We start from the raw sequence: 6,000 nt of genomic DNA, 5'->3' as shown, positions 1-6,000 counted from the left end.
AATCTCCCACTTTGTCCTCTGCTCATGTCCCCTACAACCATCCCTTCTCACCGGTTATAAACAAATACTATTAGCCTTTACATACATATACCATATTAAACAGTTAATTTCTATCCTCCAACAACATAACTGCTAGAACTGGCAGTTTGACCCAAGAAATACACCAAGATACTATTGTCACAAAAAAATATAATGCGTGCTTTTAACACACTTTACAGCTCCACCAAAATATTATTAGAAGCCCAGCAATTTCAGATCTGGTTAATACCACATAAATGAGGAACTGGGCTACGGGAGGGCCTGCAAAAACTTACACTTCTCCTTTTTTTCTTTTCTGCTCTTACGATAAAATGTTTTCTATGTTGTTTAGGGCAACTATGCTCAATCTTTGGAAGTCTCCTTTATTATTTAGGACATTCAAATAACTCCCCACCACCACCACCACCACCCAAAAAAACTAGCTCAAAACTGATGTCAAGACATCAAGGGGTCAATTGTAACATAGTTTTAAAAAAATGCTGTCTTGACCCAGTTTTGAGGTCCTTGGCCATGGGCTGGTCAGCTCTCCTTCTTGAAGAGTTAATTACAACTCACTTCCCTTATCAGGTTCTCTAGGCCACTATACACTCATACTAATTGCCCTGGGAGCAGGTTTCAGACCACTAGAAAAAGCCCCTATACTCTAGAGCCCACTGAAATTACTCAAATTAGTCAGTCCCCAAGGAACCTGCCAAACCTAGCTAAGGACACTCAGCTTGCAATACAGAAGCTGCCAACTACAGATCCAGTATCCTGTATTGAGGTAATTCTTTGTGTGACGAGGTCTAAGCCTTCTCTCATTTGCAGCTGTAAGTAACAGACTTTAGCCTTCATCTGCATGACATTGTGTTGTCTCCTGTCATCAAAAGAATTTTTTTTAAAAGCTTTATTTATTTATTTTAGAGAGAAAGAGATGGAGGGAGAGGGCCAGACGGAGATGGAGGGACTTACAATCAGACTCTACTGAGCACTGAGCCTCAATCCAGGGCTAAGTCTTACAAACCTGAGATCATGACCTGAGCCGAAACCAAGAGTTGGACCCCTAATTAACTGTGCCCCGCCCAGGTAGGCCTCCAAAGAATCCTTAAATCTTATTAAACAGCTGAGTGCTTTATCATGAAAATGTGTTTAGTTTTTATAATGCCTTTTTCTGCATCAATGGAGATGATCCTATGGTTTTCTCCTTCAATCTGTTAATGGTATATGTGGTATAGTGGTATATGACGTTGTTTAATTTTTTTATGTTGAGCCATTCTTAAATTCCAAGAATAAATCCTACTAGGTCATGGTGTGTGATCCCCTTCATATGCTGTTGACTTCAGTTTGCTAATATTTTATTGAAGACTTTTACATTGATATTCATGAGGGATATTGGCCCGTAGTTTTCTTTTCTTACAGTGTCTTTCTCTGGCTTTGGCATCAGAGTAATGCCGGCCTCAACAAATGAGTTAGAAGAGCTCCCTCCTAATTAATTTTTTTGGAAGAGCTTGATTAAGAGTTTGATTCTTTAAGATTTGGTAGAATTCACTAGTAATGCCATCTGGTCTAGAGCTTTTTATTTTGTTGGGTGGTTTTTTATTACTGATTCAATAACTATTACCAGTTATAGGTCTATTTATTTCTATTTCTTTATGATTCAGTCTTGATAGTTGTGTCTTTTCTAGGAATTTGACTACTCATTGTGTTATCCATCAGTTGATGTGCAATTATTTATAATAACTCTCTTATAATTCGTTTCATTTTTGTGAAAGTGGTGGTAATGTCCCCACTTTCATTTCTGATTTTAATAATTTGACTGATTTTTTTTTCTTAATCACTGTAGCTGAAGGTTTGCCAATTTTGTTCATCTTTTCGAGGACACAACTCTTGGTTTCATTGATTTTTCTCTATTGTTTTCTTATTCTATATTTCACTTATATCTGCTCTAATCTTTATTATTGCCTTCCTTTTTCTAGATTTGAGTTTAATTTTCTCTTCTTTTTCTGGTTCTTTAAGATGTCAAGTTAGACTTTGATTTGAGAACTTTCTTCTTCCTTACTCTAAGTATTGACTACTATCAATTCGCATAACACTGGTTTTGCTACATGCCATATGTTTTGGTATGTTGTGTTTTCATTTTCATTTGTCTCAAGATATTTTCTAATTTTCTTTGTGATTTCTTATTTGACCAATTGGTTGCATTAAGACTGTGTTGTTTAATTTCTATATATGGGTGAAATTACCAGTTTCCCTTTTGTTATTGATTTCTTTTCATTTAGTTGTGACCAGAAAAAATATTTTGTATGATTTCAGTCTCTTTTAGTTTATTAAGATTCATCTTGTGGCCTAACATATGGTCTATCCTGGAAAGTGTTCCATGTGCACTTGAAAAAAATGTATTCTGCTTTTGTTGGGTGGAGTGTTCTGTATATGCCTGCTAGATCTAATTGGTTCATAACATTGTTTAAGTTCTCTATTTCCTTATTTCTTTCTTATTTAAAATTTTTTTAAATTAACATATAATGTGTTATTTGTTTCAGGGGTACAGGTCTGTGATCATCAGTCTTACACAATTCATAGCACTCACCATAGCACATACCCACCACAATGTCCGTCACCCAGCCACCCTATCCCTAGCACCCCACATAGCAACGCAGTTTGTTTCCTGAAATTAAGAGTCTCTTACAGTTTTTCTCCCTCTCTGGTTTCCTCTTGTCTCATTTTTCCCTCCCTTCCCCTATGATCCTCTGTCTTCTTTCTCAAATTCCTCCTATCAGTGAGATCATATAATTGTCTTTCTCTGATTGACTTATTTCGCTTAGCGTAATACCTTCTAGTTCCATACATGCCATGGCAAATGGCAAGATTTTAGGTTTTTTGATGGCTGCATAATATTCCATTGTATATATGTATCACATCTTCCTTATCCATTTATCTGTTGATGGACATTTAGGCTCTTTCCATAGTTTGGCTATTACGGACATTGCTTCTGTAAACATTGGGATGCATGTGCCCCTTCAGATCATTACGTTTGAATCTTTAGGGTAAATACCCAGTAATGCAATTGCTGGGTTTAATTTTCTTAATTAAATGGTAGGGTAGCTCTATTTTCAACTTTCTGAGGAACTCCATACTCTCTTCCAGAATGGCTGCACCAGCTTGCATTCCCACCAACAATGAAGGAATGTTCCCCTTTCTCTGCATCCTCACCAACACTTGTCATTACCTGACTTGCTAATTTTAGCCATTCTGACTGGTGTGAGGTGGTATCTTACTGTAGTTTTGATTTGTTTTTCCCTAATGTTGAGTGATACTGAGCACTTTTTCATGTATCTGTTAGCCATTTGGATGTCTTCTTTGCAGAAAGGTCTGTTCATGTCTTCTGCCCATTTCTTGATTGGATTAGTTGTTCTTTCAGTGTTGAGTTTGATTAAGTTCTTTATAGATTTTTGGATATGAGGCCCTTTATCTGATATATCATTTGCAAATATCTTCTCCCATTCTGTCAGTTGTCTTTTGGTTTTGTTGACTGTTTCCTTTGCTGTGCAAAAGCTTTTGATCTTGATGAAGTCCCAAGAGTTCATTTTTGCCCTTGCTTCCCTTGCTTTTGACGATGTTTCTAGGAAGAAGTTGCTGCGGCTAAAGTTGAAGAGGTTGCTGCCTTTGTTCTCCTCAAGGATTTGGAGGGATTCCTGTCTCACATTGAGATCTTTCATCCATTTTGAGTCTATTCTTCTGTGTGGTGTAAGGAAATGGTCCAGTTTCATTTTCTTCTGCATGTGGCTGTCCAATTTTCCCAACACCATTTATTGAAGAGACTGTCTTTTCCATTGGATATCCTTTCCTGCTTTGTGGAAGACTAGTTGTCCATAGAGTTGAGAGTCCATTTCTGGGTTCTCTATTTAGCTCCATTGATCTATGTGTCTCTTTTTGTGCCAGTACCATAGTGTCTTGATGATGACAGTTTTGTAATAGAGCTTGAAGTCTGGAATTGTGATGCCACCAGCTTTGGTTTTCTTTTTCAACATTCCTCTGGCTATTTGGGGTCTTTTCTGATTCCATATAAATTTTAGGATTATTTATTCCATTTCTTTGAAAAAAAAGTTGATGGTCTTTTGATAGGGATTGCTTTAAATGTGTAGATTGCTCTAGGTAGCATAGACATTTTTACAATATTTGTTCTTCCAATCGATGAGCATGGAACATTTTTCCATTTCTTCATGTCCTCTTCAATTTATTTCATGAGTATTCTATAGTCCTCTGAGTACAGATTCTTTGCCTCTTTGGTTAGATTTATTCCTAGGTATCTTATGGTTTGGGTGCAATTGTGAATGGGATCGACTCTTTAATTTCTCTTCCTTCTGTCTTGTTGGTGTATAGAAACACAACAGATTTCTGTGCATTGATTTTATATCCTGACACTTTACTGAATTCCTATGTGAGTTCAAGCAGTTTTGGAGTGGAGTCTTTTGGGGTTTCCACATAAAGTATCATATAATCTGCAAAGTTTAAGAGTTTGACTTCTTTGCTGATTTGGATGCCTTTTATTTCTTTTTGTTGTCTGATTGCTGAGGCTAGGACTTCTAGTACTATGTTGAATAGCAGTAGTGATAGTAGACAGCCCTGCCACATTCCTGACCTTAGGGGAAAAGCTCTCAGTTTTTTCCCATTGAGAATGACATTTGCTGTGGGTTTTTCATAGATGGCTTTTATCAAAAAGGTTACTGCCTGTGTCCTTTGCCAGGGTTTTTATCGTTTTAGGTCTCACATTTAGGTCTTTAACCCATTTTGAATTCATTTTTGTGTATGGTGTAAGAAAGTAGTCCAGTTTCATTCTTTTCCATGTTGCTGTCCAGTTTCCCCAACAACATTTTTTGAAGAGACAGTCTTTTTAGCATTGAATATTCTCTCCTGCTTTTTTGAAGGTTATATGATCATACAGTCGCAGGCTTATTTCTGGGTTTTCTATTCTGTTCTCTTGATCTATATGTCAGATTTTGGGGCCAGTACTATACTGTTATGATGACTACCTTTGTAATACAGCTTGAAATGCCAAAATGTGATGTCTCCAGCTTTGCTTTTTCATGAATGATTTAGCTATTTGGGGTCTTTTGTAGTTCTATACAAATTTTAGAGTTTTTTGTTCTAGCCCTGTGAAAAATGCTGTTGGTATTTTGATAGAGATTGTGTTAAATGTGTAGATAGCTTTGGGTAGTATAGACATTTTAACAATATTTTTTTCTTCCAACCCATGAGCATGGAATGTCTTTCCATTTCTTTGTGTCCTCTTCAATTTTTTTCATCAGAGTTTTATAGTTTTAAGAGTACATGTCTTTCACCTCTTTAGTTGGTTTTATCCTAGGTATCTTAGGGGTTTTGGTGCAATTGTAAATAGGATCAATTCCTTGATTTCTCTTTCTGCTGCTTCTTTGTTGATGTATAGAAATGTAATTGATTTCTTTTTTGTTTGTTTGTTTGTTTGTTTTTTAAAGTTTTATTTATTTATTTTAGAGAAGGAGGAGGGAGAGGGACAGAGGAAGAGGAAGAGAGAATCCAAGCAGACTCTACGGGGAGTGCAGAGCCCAGTGAGGGGCTCAATCCCAGACGCCCAAGATCACAACTTGAGCCAAAACGAAGAGTTGGATGCTTAACCGACTGTGCCACCCAGGTGCCTCTAGAAATGTAACAGATTTCTGTACATTGATTTAATATTCTGCAACTTTGCTGAATTCATTTATCAATACTATCACTTATCAGTATAGCAGGTTTTTCGGTGGGTTTGTTCAGGGTTTCTGTATATAGTATCATGTCATCTACAAAAAGTGAGTTTCATTTCTTCCTTGCCCATCTGGATGCATTTTATTGCTTTTTGTTGTCTAATTGCTGTGGCTTGGACTTTCAGTATATGTTGAATAAAATTGGTGTGAGTGGACATCCCTATCTTGTTCCTAATCACAGAAGAAATGTTCTCAGTTTTTCCCA

The 6,000-nt window shown here is 36.7% G+C and overlaps 1 long non-coding RNA gene across 1 annotated transcript; it reads left to right on the top strand.

Moving 5' to 3' along the window:
- Nucleotides 1-641: 641 nt before the first annotated feature.
- LOC116581984 lies at nt 642-5,543 on the top strand. The gene is made up of 3 exons (XR_004282333.1): nt 642-848; nt 943-1,104; nt 5,530-5,543. It is a non-coding gene; the product is annotated as an uncharacterized LOC116581984 (long non-coding RNA).
- Nucleotides 5,544-6,000: the final 457 nt, after the last annotated feature.

The sequence above is a fragment of the Mustela erminea genome, chromosome 21, assembly GCF_009829155.1.
Source record: "Mustela erminea isolate mMusErm1 chromosome 21, mMusErm1.Pri, whole genome shotgun sequence".
NCBI classification, from domain to species: Eukaryota; Metazoa; Chordata; class Mammalia; order Carnivora; family Mustelidae; genus Mustela; species Mustela erminea.
Note: the sequence above shows the minus strand (reverse complement) of the source record. Positions and strands in the feature narration are given on the sequence as shown.